This window comes from Podarcis raffonei, chromosome 11, assembly GCF_027172205.1.
Source record: "Podarcis raffonei isolate rPodRaf1 chromosome 11, rPodRaf1.pri, whole genome shotgun sequence".
In the NCBI taxonomy this organism is placed as follows: domain Eukaryota; kingdom Metazoa; phylum Chordata; class Lepidosauria; order Squamata; family Lacertidae; genus Podarcis; species Podarcis raffonei.
The window spans coordinates 14,064,057-14,084,547 of record NC_070612.1 but is presented as its reverse complement, the minus strand read 5'-3'; the positions used below and the strand labels follow the sequence as shown (position 1 = coordinate 14,084,547).

The window sequence follows — 20,491 nt, the reverse complement described above, 5'->3', positions numbered from 1 at the left end:
TTACCTTCCCCCCAGGAGCGGTACCTATTTATCTACTTGCACTTTGACATGCTTTCGAACTGCTAGGTTGGCAGGAGCAGGGACCAAGCAATGGGAGGTCACCCTGTCGTGGGGATTCGAACCGCCGACCTTCTGATTGGCAAGTCCTAGGCTCTGTGGTTTAACCCACAGCGCCACCCACGTCCCTAGTGCATTGTAATGCCCCATACCTACCCGCTATATCGCCTCATAGTGAGGTAAGATGCACAGGGCAATAACCAACATTGCATGAGCACACTTGCTTTTTCTTTCTGCAACTTTTTTCCTGTTCCAAAAGCTCCCCCAACCCTCTGGAACAGATTTTGGAGGCACGCAGGGAATCAGCTCTGCTGGTGGGAGAGGCACAGTTGGATTTCACCCATAGTATGAATGTGGAGGCTGAATAGCTTTGTATTCTGTCTGAGGCTAGCTTTGCAGAGTCTTCTTTCAGTTTTGCGACCTTCACCCCAAATCTGACCTCTCTGGGAGAAGGTGATGATCAGATATTTCTAATAACGGCACATTAGGATTCATGCTTCCCCCACCCAACGTTTTTAATAAACTTTTAGTGAATTCGCTTTATCTCTCTAGAATTTCATATAGAGAAATATTCAAAGCAGATAGTTATCTTTATTGAGGGATGAGTGTCTAGGCTTGATTGTTTTAAGCCTCTTTTATAAATCTCCTTGGCACAGCTCCCCATAAAGATTTTATAAATTGTGCATTGACCGGCACCATGCCCATATGAGGTTGGTTTCTAAGTCACAGTAAGTTTTAACAAAGAGGTTTTAATTGGAATAATTACTCTGTTGACTTAAATTGGTTGCATTTTCTCTGTACAATAAATCCCAATAAGAATTTAAATCCCACCATAATTAGTATTCTGTAATTTCTATTTTGCTTTTTTTGTTAAATACTGCAGGCATTTTTGTCCTGCCTTGGCAGATTTAGGTATTAATACTTAACTTAATTCTTGTGCATAAAAGTTGGACACAATCCACTAGAAATGTTTCCTGCAAAAAAAGCCCTTTTGGAAAATGGTTGGGACTTAGCTAAATTGCAGGTGAAGTTGTTTTGCTTATACACCTCCAAGACATTTTCAACAAGCGAGATCTGGAATGCATGTTGCATTGTGGAGTGCTGCTGATTAGCGTTCCAACCAGCTATGCCCCTTCCAGGCTATATCATTCCATTACCCTTCCCCACATTGTTCTCCCCTCAGTTATCAGCGTTCAGCTCCCACTAAGCCATATTTAGGGGACTGAGGCTTCCAACCCTTTAGGTTTTTATAGGGGAGTTTTTTGTACATCTGCAAACCTTTGGATTCCTCCAAGCCTGTTGCTGCCTCTTTCATGTGTGAATGATGCCATTTGGACTGCAGAAGGGGCCACACATCCAGATAATGAGTTTAATAGTGGTATATAGGTTGGAGTTTTCCCTGTGTGACAACTCCTGTGATGCTAGTGGTCTAGCTACTCTGCATCACAGTGTACCACAAGTGGTGTGAAAAGGGAGAGCTATGACATAGACATAGACCTGGTCCTGTGCTCCTTTGTTAAGAACATAGGACTCTGTAGCCCTCCATCTTGCAGTGCCACCGGTTCCCCATTCCTAATACAGGAAGAGCCCTCTTGGATTGGACCAAAGAGCCATAGAATCCAGCATTATTTTCCCAATAGCAACCAGCCAGATGTTTCTGGGAGCTTACAAGCAGGGTTAGAAGGCAATGCCACCCCTGGAGAAAACAGCTGGAAAGTGAAAGAGACAACACCATATATGGACAGAAGGAATCTCCATGGATATACAGTGGTACCTCTGGTTACTAACAATTCGTTCTGGAGGTCTGTTCTTAACCTGAAACTGTTCTTAACCTAAGGTACCACTTTAGCTAATGGGGCCTCCCGTGCCGCCGCCACACCATTTTTGTTCTCATCCTGAGGTAAAGTTCTTAACCCAAGGTACTACTTCCGGGTTAGCGGAGTCTGTAACCCGAAGTGTTTGTAAACCGAGGTACCACTGTAAGAGTTTTCACACACAGGGCAGAATAAAGATACAGTGGTACCTTGGTTCTTGAACTTAATCCATTCCAGGAGTCCATTCGACTCCCAAAACCATTTGAAAACCAAGACACTGCTTCCGATTAGCTGCAGGAGCTTCCTGCATTCAAGCGGAAGCTGCGTTGGACGTGCGGCTTCTGAAAAACGTTCGCAAACCAGAACACTTCTGGGTTAGTGGCGTTCGGAAGCCGATTTGTTTGACAGCTAAGCTGTTCTAGAACCAAGGTACCACTGTAATAGTTTGAGTTCCTCACTTGAAGCTTTATAAATTTATATATTGTAAAATCACGACTGGAAATAATTACGTAGCTGTTGACTAAAGGATTATTATTATAACTGAAACGTAACTGACGTTAATTAAGATTATGGAATGCAGTGTTATAAGATCAGAAATGCACCCAAACCATCATGCAGGGAGCCACTTTAACTAAAATGTATTAATTAGAAGTTGATTGGCACTTTGATAATTGTATAATTTGGGGATTAATTGTTATTTGTTATAATTTGGCTATTATTGGAAAACTAATAAAAATATTTTTTTTTTAAAAAGGAAGGCAATGCCACCCCTTTTACTTTCACAGCATCTGGTATTCAGAAGTCCATTGCCTCCAGATCTTGTGTCACAGCTAATAAACCTATCCAAGCCAGTGGCAATTGCTATGCTTGGAGCAATAAACTGCATGGCTTAGTTCTGTGCTATGTGAAGAGTAGCTTTCTTTATTCTGTCCAGGATGTAATTGTATTGGGTGGTCCTAAACCTCTGCCCTGTCTCTTTAGTCATTGTGTTTAGAAGGGTATCTTTACATTGGCAAATATATATTTCTGATATAATGATGGCAATGTAAATGACTGTTCCTGAACCTACCTATAACTTTATACCGCTAACTTTCTTTTTGGGTTATTGTTGAAGTGCCTCATCTTAAGTATTGCTGACCTCATATTTATACCTGGAAAGATTTGTTAACATGGCAATTTCCCACCTCTTTGAACGAGACTTGTGTGATTTTATATGGTCTGATGCACTCTTGTGACTTGTTCCTGTTCCCATCCATGTTTTAATGACTGTTAATCCTGCTGAATCAATAGGACTTTCTGTAATAAATCAGTTAATATGAAATGTGTTAAAACAAACGCTTTATACCTCTATAGTGAAATCTTGATGGGGGAGAAATGTCACACCTGAGTGAAGTTGTTAACAGTGTATTCTGGATAAAGACAGCAGGTGATGAAATTTGTGGTAAGAAAATAAATCTTGAACAGGTTACTGCTTCTTTTACTAAAAGGGTATGGATGGTATGGTTATAAAGCAACTTTTAAGTATAGTAAGTAAGCAAAAAGGTTATGAGATACAATCCTTGCATCCACTGATTCTTGTTCTCAATACACACTGACTGGTGGTGGTGTTAGAAGACTGGTGTTGCACTTCCAGAGAGTAACATCTGATACATTATTGTGGATTTCCCTACAACTCGTTTTCCCTTTTAAGAGTTAAGTCCTATGCACCTGTTTTAGTTGGTTCCCAAGTATGCATACAGCGAGAACTCAAGAAGGCATAGCTTCTACCTCTCCCACATGCCTTCCATCAGTGTCCCCTGCCAATTTTCACATGACATATAGGTACATAATCACATAAGAAGAAGTTTGGCTCTTTACCTCCTGACAGCACCAGCTGCCATGCCCAATGACCAGAAATGTTAGGAGTCGCAGTCAAGCAACATCCAGAGGACCAAACCTGAGTATATGCAAGAGCACAGATCTCTATCCCTGGGCTACAAAGGGAATGATGGTCCGTATCAAAAGAGAGGCTTATCCCTTTTCCTGTGCTGGCCTTGTTACCACGAGCAAAGCTTTCAGTTAAGAACACAGGCAGTTGTCTATGTTCCGCATATCTCAGAGTCTGAGATTTCTTGAGATTCTCAAATTTGGCTAGTACAGGCAAGTACAAAGGGGGTCCTAGGAGTAACACAGTTGCCCAAAAAGCATGGCTTCATTGAAGACACATCAACTGGGGAATTAGGTAGTGTGTGTGTGTGTGTGTGTGTGTGTGTGTGTGTGTGTGTGTAATAGAAAATCCAATCCAATCCAGAAAAAAGATTCCTGTGTCCTATCTCATTACAGTAAAAGAGACCCCTGACCATTAGGTCCAGTCATGGCCGACTCTGGGGTTGCAGCGCTCATCTCACTTTATTGGCCAAGGGAGCTGGCGTACAGCTTCCGGATCATGTGGCCAGCATGACTAAGCCACCTCTGGCGAACCAGAGCAGTGCACGGAAACGCTGTTTACCTTCCCGCCAGAGTGGTACCTATTTATCTACTTGCACTTTTGACGTGCTTTCGAACTGCTAGGTTGGCAGGAGCAGGGACCGAGCAACGGGAGCTCACCCCGTCGCGGGGATTCGAACCGCCGACCTTCTGATCGGCAAGTCCTAGCCTCTGGTTTAACCCACAGCGCCACCTACGTCCCCTGCTCAGTAGAGTAATAAAGGCTTATTCTTAACCAACCCCATAAAGATGTAACCAAAAAGGCATAATGCCATCTTACAAAGGAACGTTTGCAGAATGGAAAGCAAAACGTCATAGGCGCATTCTTCCAGTTAAGTCCCCCCCCCCCCAATATACTCAGCTCTTAATTCCTGTATGGAATCAGCAAACACCTGTTTGTTTAAAGCATTTTTATCACACTCTTAAGCTGAAAAATATCTGGGAGGAGCTTACGAAGACCATTAGTAAGACAGGTCCCAGCTCTCATGCTTACAGTCTCATGGGTGGGGTGGAGAAAGGGGGAAAAGCAAACTCAGGTCAAATATAAAGACAGTAAAGCTGTCTGCATGTTGTTAGATTTCCAGCTTTCATCAGTGCCAGCCAGTATAGCCAGAGATGATGAGAGTTGCAGTGCAGCAATAGGGACTCCTCAGTCTTATGCAATAAGGGTAGGCGTCACTTTGTAGAAATAACCATCAGAAGACATCATAATCATTGCTTGCATACTGCCTTTCCAACGTTAAGCCATGCTCAAGGCAGCTTATAACATTAAAAAGGTTTACAGCATTATAAAAACAAGAAGATTCGAGAAGGGGAAAACAAAGAATCTCACTAAGTATGCAATGCAATTAAGCAACCCCTGTATTAATAAAACCTAACAATAAGCTACCAACATCAATAACAGCAAAAACAAAACCCAAGCAGAACTAAATTTTGACCTCAAAAAAACTTCTGAAGAATATCTTATGCCGATAGTAGATAGAGGTGTAATCCACTTGGATAAAAAGGAGGGATGGCAAAAAGCAAGGAAGTCTCAATACTCTCCATATGTTCACCAGGTGTTGAGAGCAGGAAATGCTGTTCCAAGGTTACTGACCTTTCCGTGGGCTGTGTTGTAAAAGTGAGCATGGCATCTTCGTGAAATATAGCCTATCATGCTTATAGAGGTAACAGGCAGGCTCATCAGACATGTAAGAAACAGAATGGTGTCAAACAAGTTTTGGTTGGTAAGTAGCCCAAGTCCCAGAAGAGCGTGTTCTACATTTGTTGTATATTGGCAGGGAGTGTGGAAATCCTTGAGCACATGCCGTAAAATTAAATCGAGGCCTGCGACATTTGTTTTGCAAAAATTGGAAGCTTCTGATTGGCTTGGGGAAGGTGTTTGTTTGGGGATCACTTGGGGATCTGTTTTGATTAGAGGTCCATCAAATAAAGCAGGCGTCTATGACCCAGTGCCTTCTAGATGTTTGAGACCTCAGCTCCCGTTGGCTCAAGGCAACCTGGCCTTTGGTCAGGCAAAATCATAGAACTGGAGAGTTGGATGGGACCCCGAGGGTCATCTAGTCCAACCCCCGCAATGCAGGAATTTCCACTAAAGCATCCATAACAGATGGCCAGCCAACCTCTGCCTAAAAACCTGCAAGGAAGGAGAGTCCACCATCTTCTGAGGGAGTCCGTTCCACCATCTAGCAGCTTTTGCTGTCAGAAAGCTCTTCCTGATGTTTAGTCAGAATCTCCTTTCGCTTAACTCAGGACGCAAGGGAGAAACAAGCTAAGAGGAAGGCACGCTTGGCAAATCCACACTGTGATCAACTCCTGCCTGGAAACCTATGTCCCCACTGTGGAAGGACGTGTGGATCCAGAATTGGCCTCCACAGTCACTTACAGACTCATTGCTAAAACCTTGTTTTGGAATACAATCTTACTAATAATAATAATAATTTTTTAATTTATATCCTGCCCATCTGGCTGGGTTTCCCCGGCCACTCTGGGCGGCTTACAACATATATAAAAACACAGCAAAAACATCAAACATTAAAAAACAAAATATCCTATACTAGGATACTAGGAAATACTAGGCTTCGAGTGATTGCCAAAGAAGAAGAAGACCCTCCAGAGCAGAAGAAAACATTATCTGCAGGTTGGGGAAAGCAGAAGCAAAGCTTTCCCTGAAGAGAAACCTTTCAAAATGTCGCAAAGATTGTTTTATTGCTGCTGCATGGATTTTACAATCCAAAAAATGGAAAACACAAGAACTACCAACAGTAGAGGAATGGCAGATGAAGATGATGGAGTTCATGGAGCTGGCTGATCTCACTGGGAGAATCCGCAACCAGAAAGAAGAGGAATACCAAGAAGATTGGAAGAAATTTAAAGACTATTTGAATAAATATTCTAATATTAAAGATATGTAATCACTTGAAAGAATCAATTAGGCCTAGGATTAAACTGGGATTAAATAAATAAATAAGAAAATGTACGATAAGAAAAGTTAGGAAATATGATTATGACTGTGATATGGTTTTATGAAATAATGAAATTGGAAACTACTATATATAATTACTAAGAAATTCAGATGGAAGAGATTTGAGGAAGCCAAGTAATATGTTTATGAAGATGGATTTTGATTAATTAATTAATTAAGTTTTAGTTTATGTGGTGATTATATGTATTTTATGCTTTATGTTCTTTTTCCTTTTTCCTTTTTCCGTTTTATTCTTTTCTCTTTATTATTGTTGGCTTTTTCTTCTGTTATGTTTATGTATGGAAAATAATAAATATTATTATATATTAAAAAAGATTGTTTTATTGACATGTCCCCTGCACAGCCCATTGTGCTTATAACTGCTTGAGAGGAAATGCCTTAGAAAATTTCTCTGAAAATTAAAATACAGAGGGACCTGAGTAGTCATGGGACACTTCGAATTATTTTAAATTTGAAGTAAGAGCACTAGTGGCTCTGCCAACCCCCAACCCCTACCCTGTTTATTCTTCATTTAACAGCATGTTGTTGTTGTTTAGTCATTTAGTCGTGTCCGACTCCTCATGACCCCATGGACCAGAGCACGCCAGGCCCTCCTGTCTTCCACTGCCTCCCGCAGTTTGGTCAAACTCATGCTGGTAGCTTCGAGAACACTGTCCAACCATCTCGTCCTCTGCTGTCCCCTTCTCCTCGTGCCCTCAATCTTTCCCAACATCAGGGTCTTTTCCAGGGAGTCTTCTCTTCTCATGAGGTGGCCAAAGTATTGGAGCCTCAGCTTCAGGATTTGTCCTTCCAGCACTCAGGGCTGATTTTCTTAAGAATGGAGAGGTTTGATCTTCTTGCAGTCCACGGGACTCTCCACAGTCTCCTCCAGCACCATAATTCAAAAGCATCAATTTAACCGCATAACCATCCTTTTTTTCACCCACTAGATGTCACTACCTGCACAGGGCATTTCAGACATTTATCTCTCGCCTTCCTAGCTGTGTTCTGTTTATTTTCTCCCCCACCTTGCCCAGTCACCCTTACCGAAAAACAACAGGCAGCAGATTCCAGAGAGGGTATCATTTTCTTGCCTCTGACCTCTGCCTCCGTGGGCCATTAGAAAAATGAGTTCCAGTCCAAGGGGTGGTTTCTACAGTGGTTTTCCTTTTCAATTATTTCTTTTTAAAAGTCCAGGTATGGAAATACATAAAGAACGGCTGTTCCATGGCCTGACTTCTGGACAAGTTTTGCCGCAGCTGCTCTGAGCCTGAGATTAGGTCAATTTTATTATTATTTTTCAGAAGTAGGTGCTGTTCCAAAACAGGGCAGCGAAGGTTCTGCCCAAGAGCTTACAATATTTTAGGCACAACAAGCAGCAATAGCACCACTTAGACAACAGCACACAATCGACATATTGATGCCACGGGAATCTGATTGAGCAGCAGAAGATAAATTCCTCCCCCCCAAAAAGGAAAGGGATTCTCTTCCTAGTAGGTTAAATAATGAATAAATAAACCCAAGGGTGTCTGAACTATGGACACAAAATGGTGCAACAATTGCTTCCTTTGGCCTCTCCCCATTTTAGAAAGGTGTGAAAATCATTTGTTTGGATTTTGAAGATCAACATAAATTAAATTATATATTTGAGTGGGACGCGGGTGGCGCTGTGGGTTAAACCACAGAGCCTAGGACTTGCTGATCAGAAGGTCGGAGGTTTGAATCCCTTCAACGGGGTGAGCTCCCGTTGCTCGGTCCCTGCTCCTGCCAACCTAGCAGTTCGAAAGCACGAAGTGCAAGTAGATAAATAGGTACCACTCCAGCAGGAAGGTAAACGGCATTTCCTTGTGCTGCTCTGGTTCGCCAGAAGCGGCTTAGTCCTGCTGGCCACATGACCCAGAAGCTGTATGCCAGCTCCCTTGGCCAATAAAGCGAGATGAGCGTCGCAACCCCAGAGTCGGTCACGACTGGACCTAATGGTCAGGGGTTCCTTTACCTTTACCTATTGTTCAAAGTAAGGAGCCAATTATACAAAATTGGATGCACTGACAGTCAGTGGATATTTAACAAATGTTTATGTTGTCATATGATGCTTATATAAAAAGCTTCTCTTCTGTAGCATAGAACTTCGGAGTTTATAAAAATACAAAACTGATCGTGTCCATCCAGGACAGAATCACACTTCCTCTGTTCTAATCAGGTGTTCAGTTGTCCCTGCAGCAAATTAGGACATTGGTCCTCAAATATCCCCTCTCCTCTGGGAGCACTTAAAAATTGCTGGTGGTCTTGGTGGACCATTTAATTGATTTTTCTTCCTATTTAGCAATTGCAACATGCTGTGCTACATGCTAAAGTATTTTTAAAATATAATTCAAATATTAATAAAATAATATAAAATACAAGGAGAAATAAAAGAAGCAATGGAAATAGAATTAAACACCAGTTTGAATATTTCAGTGTGTTGTCTTTGAATACTAGAATTGTAGAGTTGGGATTCTTCAGTTGCGATTCCTGCATTGCATGGGGTTGGACTAGATGACCCTTGGGGTCCCTTCCAACTCTGATTCTATGAAGTCTCCCATGACTACTATCTCTCCTTTTTGAATATTTGGAAATCACCTCCAGGAAGGCATCAACCAGGTTTTCAGTCGAGCTTGGAAGTCTATAGCAGGCTCCCACATTAGTCACTGTTGTTACCTCTCTTACACTTTTTTTACTGAAATACTCCAAGTCATGAACCGCCTCACAGGAGAAGAGCCAGCTGGATCAGGCCAATGGCCCACCTAACCCAGCATCCTGTTCTTACAGTGGCCAGCCAGATGCCTGAGGGAAACCTGAGCACAAGAACACTTTCCCAAAACTTCCTGTGGCAGTGAGTTCCATAGATTAACAACCCTCTTTCTCCATGCCATGCATAATTTTATAAATTCTGCCACGTCAGCTCTCACTCACCTTGTTTCTGAAGTAAAAAAATCAAACCCAAATGCTGCAACCATCCCTCATAGGGAAGTTCCTTTATCTCCTAGCTTGGTTTCCCTTTTCTGAACCTTACTCTGCTCTACATAATGTCCTTTTTGAGGTGAGGTGGCCTAGTAGTACGCTGTTTAATGCATGGATATCACATCAGTATGGTATAGCTCTGGGGCACCCTTCCACTAACAATGTATACCTATGTATAGGTAAAGGTAAAGGGACCCCTTGACCATTAGGTCCATTTGTGGCCAACTCTGGGGTTGTGGCGCTCATCTCGCTTTATTGGCTGAGGGAGCCAGTGTACAACTTCCGGGTCATGTGGCCAGCATGACTAAGCCGCTTCTGGCGAATCAGAGCAGCGCACGGAAATGCCATGTACCTTCCTGCCGGAGCCATACCTATTTATCTACTTGCACTGGTGTGCTTTCAAACTGCTAGGTTGGCAGGAGCAGGGACTGAGCAATGGGAGCTCACCCCATCGCGGGGATTCGAACCACCGACCTTCTGATCGGCAAGCCCTAGGCTCTGTGTTTTTAACCCACAGCGCCACCCACGTCCCTTAATACCTATGATTTTTTCCAAAAGTGGGGAATAGCACACCTCACATACTTTGATGTGCTATAGGCACATCATGTATATGTGCTTCAACTTTGGACACATCTGAACAACAGTTTTGAAGGGGAACAGACAGGCATCTCCCCAGAAAGTTCACCCCACACAAACCCCTAACAGTTTTAGGCAGCGTTGATTTCTGCATCAGCCTGGCAGGAGCTGCTGGTCTAAGGGACAGGATCTGGCCTGTACCAAATGTCAGGGACCATTTTGGCTGGTAGAAAGTCACAGAAACTACCAAAGGAGCCAGATGGTTCTTGAAGGGCCAAGATGGGAGATCAGATTTCAAAGGACGAATGACAAGTGATCCGTCCCGAAAACTGGTTGGCAGTTCCAGTTATTACACACACCGGATAAATATATATTACAGTGTGCTTTAAAAGCAGACAGACCTCATAAGGAAAATATGTAAACACATCTCTGAAGTTCCAGGTGGTTAACTCTGCATCGCCACCTGTCCCACATGCACACCAAGTTATTAACTAACATGCTTTATTCGGGCCAAATAATGGTTTGGGTGTAACGGTCTTGCCAGGCCAGTTTCCACTGCTTGACTAATAGCTTATGACATCATACTTGGTTGTAAATAGGCCAATGGTTTGTTTTTTCCCCCCTTTCAGCTTTCCGCTAAGGGCCTTGGAGGCGAGGGACGATCGCCAGATACTCTATCTTCTGTACTTCAGTAAAGCAGCCGACCCAAGTTTCATTTCACGTGCATCAATCTTTTTTGGACGGGTATTCAACAGATGACGCTTCCCTGCACACAAACACACAGGTCATACACTGATCTTTCTTTCTTTTTAATTAAAAAAAATGAATTTGGGGGCGTGGGTCATCTTGGTAAGGAATATATATATTCAGGCTCAGTTCTCTCTCTCTCTCTCTCTCTCTCTCTCTCTCTCTTTCTGGGCAACCATATATGAAATACATTGTGAAGCACCGATTGAATTAGGAGTTCAAGGAGGTTCCCACTGGTGGAAAGTGCAGCAGAGAGATTTTTGCCAAATCCCCCTTCCCCTTCATCAGTGCTTTTTTTTCTGGGGGGGACGCAGGGGTACGCAGACCCCTAAACATTTTGTGAATTTAAGTTTGGCCTCATTGAGGGGCAGTATTTCAATATGAGTAGGAAAATAAGAGTACCCCTAACCATATATATTTTTTATTTTTTTTAGGGGGGAAAAGCACTGCTCTGCATGCTCCTCCTCCCACCATCTCTTCCACCATACTGGGGGGCATCCAAACCCTCCAAAACAGATTTGGGAGGGTTATCAGCAGAAGGGGCAATCCACAATAAACACACACACACACACACACTTGCTTGATTGGTGACCCTGTGCTGTTATGTTCTACAGCTCAAGAGGTTGGATAGGTAGCCAGCTCAATTAGATTTGACTGTTGCTAGTTGTTGCAATGTGAAAATGGGCCTACTATCTAGGCATCAGATGCAGGAGGATGTGTGAACAGAAACATTTCTTCTTGTGGGCTTTGTCCCTCAGTGATCTTGGGTCCAGGCAACTACACTTGCTTCTTCCTTGGGTTTCCTTTCACTATTACATTCCTCCTCCCGCTCCAACCTCTCATTCCCTTCCACATCTGTTCTTGCTGCTAGAGTTTCTTGGAGAGAGAAAAAGGCTAATGTGCACCTGGCAGGGAAACCTCTCCAGACTGGAGCTTCATTTATCTCTGCAGGTTGAGTGTTTCTCCGGCTGTTTTGCCTCGTAGCGAAGCTGCTTTGGTTAAAAGTTCCTCACATACACCACCATCGTATTGAAATGTGGTAGGAGAAACATGGTTAATCAGCAACATGAGTCCTGTGTGTGTGTGTTGTGCCTGTCCAGTAACAGTCTTGCAGAGCAGTCTCACCTAGAACTGAGAGGTGAGACAGAATGTGCAGGTGCCTATTCAGAGTGAGGGCTGGAAGGATTGCTCTCACTTCACTCAGAATGGGCCTTGGGATTTCAACACACAATCAAATAGGATTCCTCCAGTGACAATGGCATTCTCTCCAGTGAAGGAACCCATTAATTGCTCCTTCCCACAACAGCCCTTTGGGTCCCCCCCCAAAAAGAGTTGTTGTAAAGGGGAGGGACAGTGTGGGTAGTAGCACTAGAAACTGCAGTGGATTAGCAAAGGATTGGCAAAAAAATCTCCTCTCCTCCCCTTCTCTTCCTCCAATGGAGTCCTCCACCGAATGTCATTCTCATTCATGAAGGGATAAAGTCCTTGCATTTACAGGAGGGCAAGCGTGGAGCTGACCACTATTTTTTACTGATGCTATTTTATACAGTCAAAATGAAGATTTAAATGGAGGTCTGCTTGGACTAAGCAAATGCAAGCATTGCTGTTTGATTTGCTGTTTGATCAAATAGGCTCTCTTCAACAACCCATGAGATCAGCCCAATCCAGTGCTTTAATTCTGGTGGGAGGTAGGGGTACGCATACCCCTAAACATTTTGTGAATCTAAGTTTGGCCTCACTGAGGGGCAGTATTTCAATATGAGTAGGAAAATGAGAGTACCCCTAAACATTTTTGTAAAGAAAAAAGACCACTGGTCCAATCCATAACACCACAACATGTGTGGATGATTGCTTGCCATGCAATAGTGTACCAGAGTTCCATTAGAAAGCCACCTCTAGTATTGCTGTAGTTACAATTGGAGGGATGCTCAAACAGCTCACTGCAGTGGGTGCTGCATATATTAATTGGCTATTGGGATGCTTAGGGCTAAGAATGGACACCTTGGGTTAAGAACTTAATTCGTTCTGAAGGTCGGTTCTTAACCTGAAACTGTTCTTAACCTGAGGTACCACTTTAGTTAATGGGGCCTCCTATTGTGGCCATGCTGCCACCGCACTATTTCTGTTCTCATCCTGAATCAAAGTTCTTAACCCGGGGTACTATTTCTGGGTTAGCGGAGTCTGTAACCTGAAGCATCTGTAACCCGAGGTACCACTGTACTAATGTTCTTCACATGATGGATGCAGCAACAAAGCCCTGCTCAGGAGTTATGCCTGAATAGAGAATGTCAACATGAAGAAGGGGTGCGGGGGAGATTTCTTCCCATCCTTCTATTCCTTCACCTGGTTGTTGGATGTGCCGAAAGGCTAAAATTTGCAGGCAAGAACACCACTGTTTTCAGAGGAGACTTTGTCATGAGAGTGTGTAACGTTTGCTCGTCTGGAAGATCATGGCATTAAATTAATCCAAACAAAATTTGGAGGAAAAGGAGTGCTGGCACGTGCTATCATTAGTCACAATTATTTGAAAAGCCATGTTCTTGCATTTCATCGCTTTTTTCTCAGCCCTTCTCATGTCAAGCGCTGCATGCAAATGTCTTAGCACATGGAATCGCGACATCCTCTCATTGCAAAGGCTTTGACAAGCTGAAACGAAGCTACAAACTCTAGGAAGCGATGAAGAGGTGAGGTTACGCTGGTGCGGCGAGTCAGCAGACACCTTGTTCTTCAGCGTTGACACGCACGTAAGTCCCAGAAGGGTTGTATTTTACCTTCTCCTCAAATTTATTCCATTTCCAGGGCAGATGGGAGCCAAAGGTGGGGTAGCAAGAGTGCTCAATTGCCGGATCACATGGGAGGTCCAGCCAGGCATAGCATCTCATTCCCAGGTAAAAAAACCACAGATGCTTTTTGCCCTGCAAAGGAAACTATGTGAACACCTGTAGAGCAAAAAAGCAGCTGGTGAGGGAACTTCAAGCAAAACAATGGCAAACCAAAAAGAGCAGCAGTACAGTGGTACCTCGGGTTACATACGCTTCAGGTTACAGACGCTTCAGGTTACAGACTCCGCTAACTCAGAAATAGCACCTTGGGTTAAGAACTTTGCTTCTGGATGAGAACAGAAATCGTGCTCTGGCAGCGTGGCAGCAGCAGGAGGCCCCATTAGCTAAAGTGGTACTTCAGGTTAAGAACAGTTTCAGGTTAAGAACGGACCTCCAGAACAAATTAAGTTCTTAACCAGAGGTACCACTGTTAATGCAATAAGGTAAAGGTAAAAGTAAAAGTAAAAGACCCCTGGATGGTTAAGTCCAGTCAAAGGTAACTACAGTGGTACCTTGGGTTACATACGCTTCAGGTTACAGACGCTTCAGGTTACAGACTCCGCTAACCCAGAAATAGTGCTTCAGGTTAAGAACTTTGCTTCAGGATGAGAACAGAAATCGTGCTCCGGCAGCTCGGCAGCAGCGGGAGGCCTCATTACCTAAAGTGGTGCTTCAGGTTAAGAACAGTTTCAGGTTAAGAACAGACCTCCGGAACGAATTAAGTACTTAACCCAAGGTACCACTGTATAAGGAAAAGAATTAAGAACCCCTTCCCCATGACATGAGTCCTCTCCCCCTTTTTTGTATAACCTCCTACCACACACAGAAACAGCATCCTACTTATGACTGAGCATCACATGTATTTAGCGATATTGATTTCAGTTTCTCTCGGTTTCTCAATTTTCCAGTTTACACTTCTCCACATTTCCACATGACTTTTTTTTTTAAAAAAAAACACAAATCCTAATGAAAAAGTTTTAGCAGCATTTTAGTGCAAATTTCTCATGTTTTACACATCTTGGGTTTGGTATTCAACTGCGTTTTACTCAGAGAAGACCTATGGAAATTAATGGACATAGCTTAGTCATTTCATACAATTTTGCCTAATATAGTCGTACCTTGGTTGCCAAACGCCTTGGAACTCTCACGTTTCGGCTCCCGAACGATTGAAAACCGGAAGTGAGTGTTCCGGTTTTTGAATGATTTTTGGAAGCCAAACGTCCAGGGTGGCTTCTGCGGCTTCTGATTGGCTGCATGAGCTTCCTGCAGCCAATCAGAAGCTGTGCTTTGGTTTCCGAACATTTTGGAAGTTGAACGGACTTCCGGAACGGATTCTGTTCGACTTCCAAGGTATACACATTTTTGCAATGCATTTTTCTCTCGTCTCATGCATTTTGGTAAGCTTTCTTCACTATTAGATGGCTTTCTATGCACAATTTACCCCAGCACGGGGATTTGTGTACGTGTTACTTGACTTGAGAACTGCAAAATTCAGAGCAATGTGGATTTTAAAGGATGGCTCTGTTTGGGTCTGAGCGCTGTGACTTAAGTAGGCTCACCTTTAAATGCTAATGGATTTGAATCTCTCCTCCGTCCTTACCAAGACGGAAAAAACCCTAAACAAGTCACAAAAAACAAGATCACATTAATAGTGCCTAACCACTCTGAAATGGAGCTCAGGCAGACAAACCAGGAATCCCTTTGCCCTCTGGACTTGAGACCTACAGAAAGAAAAAGTCGCTGAGAATGTTTTTGTGAGACTTTGGGAAGTAGTGTACATATGTGTGGGTTGCATTTGCAGAAGGAAATTAGTAATTAGTAATGTCAGGTTTGTGGAGTGGAGCTCTTTGTCTAGGAAGGAATGTTTGGAAAAATAAATAATTCCACACAGATGGAAGAAATGCATTTTAATGAATAATTATAAACAGGAAGCAAGACTTCTGGGTGGGTAGCTTTCATCCTGGCTTTGGAGAGGACACGGAGTAATCTATACTGCATTGCTATGAGAAATGAGCTATTTAAGGGATATATATATATATATATATATATGATTTAAATGCTATAACAGGAATCAGATTTAGAAAAGACTTGGCAATTGCATTGTTAATAGGATAATTAGGATTAGAAGTGTTAGGACTGTATTATTCGGATCATTATTAAGATTAGTAGATGTTCGGAGAAAATATGGGGGATTTGTTACAATGTTAGCAGAAACTGAAACGGTTTGAGCAAGATATTGAATGGCAAGGCAAAGTGGATGAATACTTTTTTGAACATATTAGAGGCAAGTGGGACCTGCAGCAAATAAATAAATTCGACTCACTCAGGGCTGGTTTTAGGTTTGATGAGGCCCTATACTACTGAAGGCAATGGGGCCCTTTATATGTCCACTTGTCCTTTGTCAACAATAAATACAAGAAGCTGGTGTTGGACCTCTTTGCTGAATCAGCTCCGACATGCTTAAGTAAGTGCACATGAGTAGCCTGGCTGGTGCAAGTTGTGTAATGTCTGAGAAGCTTATTTTTAGAAGGTGGACTGTCAGATCCCATAAGCGGGGGAGGGGGGGAGGTATGCAAAGCCTTGCTAATGGCTGATTTTGCTGCTGCATCTTCTGGGAAGAAGCTGCCAAGAATGGCGGTGTTGTGAATGGTCAGGGCCGGATGTAGGTTTGATGAGGCCCTAAGCTTCTGAAGGCAATGGGGCCCTTTATATGTCCAGCTGTTCTTTGTCAACAACAAATTGTCACTGCTTTTCTGTGTTGAATATATGCTATATGGTAATTTATGGACCTAATAGGTATCTAAAGCCATTTGTACATGTGGCTGTTCAACCAGTCCATGCAGAATGTGGGCACCCTATATATAGAAATGAGCAAACCAGTGATATTTTAGGGAGCAGGCTAGCAGGCGGGGCCCATTACTTACATCATTGGAGCCTATACAACACAAAACACTGTTGCTGTATGTAAGGTAAAGGTAAAGGGACCCCTGACCATTAGGTCCAGTCATGACCGACTCTGGGGTTGCGGCGCTCATCTCGCTTTATTGGCCGAGGGAGCCAGTGTACAGCTTCCGGGTCATGTGGCCAGCATGACTAAGCCGCTTCTGGCGAACCAGAGCAGCGCACGGAAACGCCGTTTACCTTCCCACCAAAGCGGTACCTATTTATCTACTTGCACTTTGACGTGCTTTCGAACTGCTAGGTTGGCAGGATACAGGTTGCTGTATGTAGGTTTTATTTTATATGTTTTTAATCTTATATTTTGGAAATGTATATCCAGGGGTTTTTTTCCTTTAAATTTTTTGGCGACCCCCAAGGGAGTGGGGCCCTAAGCTATAGCTTGTTTAGCTTATATGTAAATCCGGCACTGGACTCACTTCACACTCAAAGGTGAACCGATCTAATTCATACTTTCCAAACCAATATACAAACAAAAAAAGCAGCCATCGATTGAGATTTGCACTTCTCCAAATTTTGCAATGCAGTTTGCCAGCCAAGTAATATGTACACAAATGCAAAATATTAAGGTAATGTGTACAAATATAAATGTATATATTTGCGAAAACAGTGTACATAAATGCATTATTTTAAAGGGCAAGATTACTTGGGGAAATGTGCATACTGGGCAAAAATGCGTTGAAAAAATATTAGCAGAAAATGGTTCTAAAATGCTGACAAATTTTCATGGGAACTTTTATTTTTAAAACATTGCAAACTGCTGTGCAAATGTGGAGAACCGAACTTAAGACAAATGGAGACAAACCGAAACTGGCCAATTTGCATGTCCTTGGTGTCCCGGCTGCAATTCCTTCTCTCTGTGTGTTTATAAGTAGCTCTTCCATTTCTGCAAAGGATGGGCAGATTGGCTTGCTCCAATCATACCAATTTTTTTGTACAGGCTTATTCATAAATTCTTTGCAATCTGCTTTGAATGATGTTTTTTATATAAAAAAAATAAAAACCAAGCAGTGTATAAATTTTAATAAAGAAATAAAGAAACTCATCCCATTCTTTTTCTGCATCCATCTGCATTTCTTAAAAAATATAAAAGCATGAAAATTCATATTTCAATATATATTTCTGTATGCATCTGATCTCGGAACATGTATTTAAAACATTTTTTTAAAAAAGACATTTATTTAAATACATCCTAAATTCCAATATATACATTTCTAAATCATTTTCATCCCAAAGTCTGCATTTTTAATAAATGCATTTGGGCACTTTTTTCCTTTTTTTTTTTTTTTAAAAAAGAGAACTCAAATTATGATGTTTGAGAAGTGGCATACTGGAGGATGATTGCTTTCGAACGGCTAGGTTGCCAGGAGTAGGGACTGAGCAACGGGAGCTCACCCTGTCATGGAGATTCGAACCGCCAACCTTCTGATCGGCAAGTCCTAGGCTCTGTGGTTTAACCCACAGTGCCACCCACGTCCCTTCCATATAGTTAATTGGGCACTAAAAGAGCACTGATGTACATTGTTGATTTTTAGCTGTCAGGAGACAATCCTGTTGAATGACTTTTGTCTGCTGAAATGAATGGACCAAGCAGAGGGCCTTCTTGGTAGTGGCGCCCGCCCTGTTGAATGCCCTCCCATCAGATGTCAAGGAAATAAACAACTGTCCAACTTTTAGAAGACTTTCTGAAGGCAGCCCTATTCAGGGAAGTTTTTAATGTTTGATGTTTTATTGGGTTTTTGATTCTGTTGGGAGCCGCCCAGAGTGGCTCATCAAAGAGGGATCTATAGGTGATGAGGTGAGGGCAGGCAGCTATCCAGGTAAATATCTTAGTCTGAACAGAACTGAACAGAAGCAGGATTATGAGGGGTGCTGGTGAAGGAATGAGCCACACTAATATTTCCACTTGAATCAACCAGAAGCTGCAATTTGACTCTACAGAATCATTTTGTTTTGCATTTGTAAGACTTGCAAACCCCAAGATGATTTGCTAAAGGCTAATAGATGTGTCCAATCTTTCATTTTCGGCCATGATTAAGTCCATCAGTGTGTCAACTGTCTTTCCTCACTTTTGATTTCAAGCAAGGAGGCTCCCTTGTCCTTTGAGCAAACACATCTGGTTCCGTTCTGGGGTCACAACCCGAAAGCCTGTTTTTAATCGGCAGGCGCTTGACACCCACAGATTATAAAGTTGAGAAACAAAAACGAAACCATTCTAAATCTCATGTTTTTGATAATGCACACCAGAAGGTCGCTTTGCTTCCATCTTCGCAAGATAATGAAAAGCAAGCCATGCTCCTCCAGCTCATCCAACTTGGCCTGCAGATCCTAGAATCTTGTGCATCTTCTTGTCACACCATCCAACTATTTTGAAAGTTAATCTGGACAGCCATAATGGAAGGGCTCTGAATTATACCAACAGGCAATTGTCTGGTGTATAATTAATTAATTCCTATGCCGTTATAAACATGTCAAGCTGCAACAATCCCTTTTACTCTAGAATGAAATGAGGATGTGATTTCAAGTGTCACACTTTTTGACGTATCATCATTGGAACTCTCCATATCACCATAGGAAATTAATTGTTTTATGATATATATAAGTGGACAGGATCCTGCTCCCAGTATGTTGGCAAAGGGAGAAGCATAGCTCCTGAAACCAGGTAATAAGAAGTGCAGAAGAAGAAAAAGCCCACACAGGTTTAAGCAAGATGTTTAAAGACAAGCATCTAAAATGTAGGTGATTGGCAGGGTTGCCTACAATATAACTATAACGCAGTGAATATCAGTAAAATCACAAAAAATACAGAGGGGAAAACACCACACAGCAGAATGTCAGTGACGCAAGTGAACAACCAAACTTTTATCTGGTGTTGAAATGCTAGAAGTATAAAAGTAAAGGGACCCCTGACCGTTACACATACACCCCTCACACATACACCAAGTAGAATAGAAGTATTGCCACCTGACCCCACCCCAAATACCATTCCCCCTCCAAATCTTTCCCCCTTTTCTTCCTAAAGGTCAAGGTAAAGGGACCCCTGACCATTAGGTCCAGTCGTGGCCGACTCTGGGGTTGTGGCGCTCATCTCGCTTTATTGGCCGAGGGAGCCGGCGTACAGCTTCTGGGTCATGTGGCCAGCATGACTAAGCCGCTTCTGGCGAACCAGAGCAGCACACGGACATGCCGTTTACCTTCCCACTGGAGCGGTACCTATTTATCTACTTGCACTTTGACGTGCTTTTGAACTGCTAGGTTGGCAGGAGCAGGGACCGAGCAACAGGAGCTCACCCCGTCATGGGGATTCGAACCGCCAAACTTCTGATCGGCAAGTCCTAGGCTCTGTGGTTTAACCCACAGCGCCACCCGCTGTATATACTAGAAGTATAGCACCAACCAAATTTCGAAGGTGTGGGGCAGTTCCACAACTGGGGTACAATTACAGAAAAGGCTCACCTATATGTCAAGGAAGAATCCTCCTTGAGTCAAAGCAGAATTCCACAGCCCAAAGAGAAGGCGCAAATTATATAACAGTTCCCAATTTACCATTTGCAAATGACTCAAAGCAAAACAAGAAATTTCAAACA

General features: G+C 42.7%; 1 long non-coding RNA gene across 1 annotated transcript; it reads left to right on the top strand.

Annotated features, from left to right (window-relative positions):
- Window positions 1-309: 309 nt before the first annotated feature.
- Window positions 310-3,192, top strand: LOC128423117 (uncharacterized). The gene is made up of 2 exons (XR_008332678.1): window positions 310-1,824; window positions 2,042-3,192. It is a non-coding gene; the product is annotated as an uncharacterized LOC128423117 (long non-coding RNA).
- The last annotated feature ends 17,299 nt before the right edge of the window (window positions 3,193-20,491 follow it).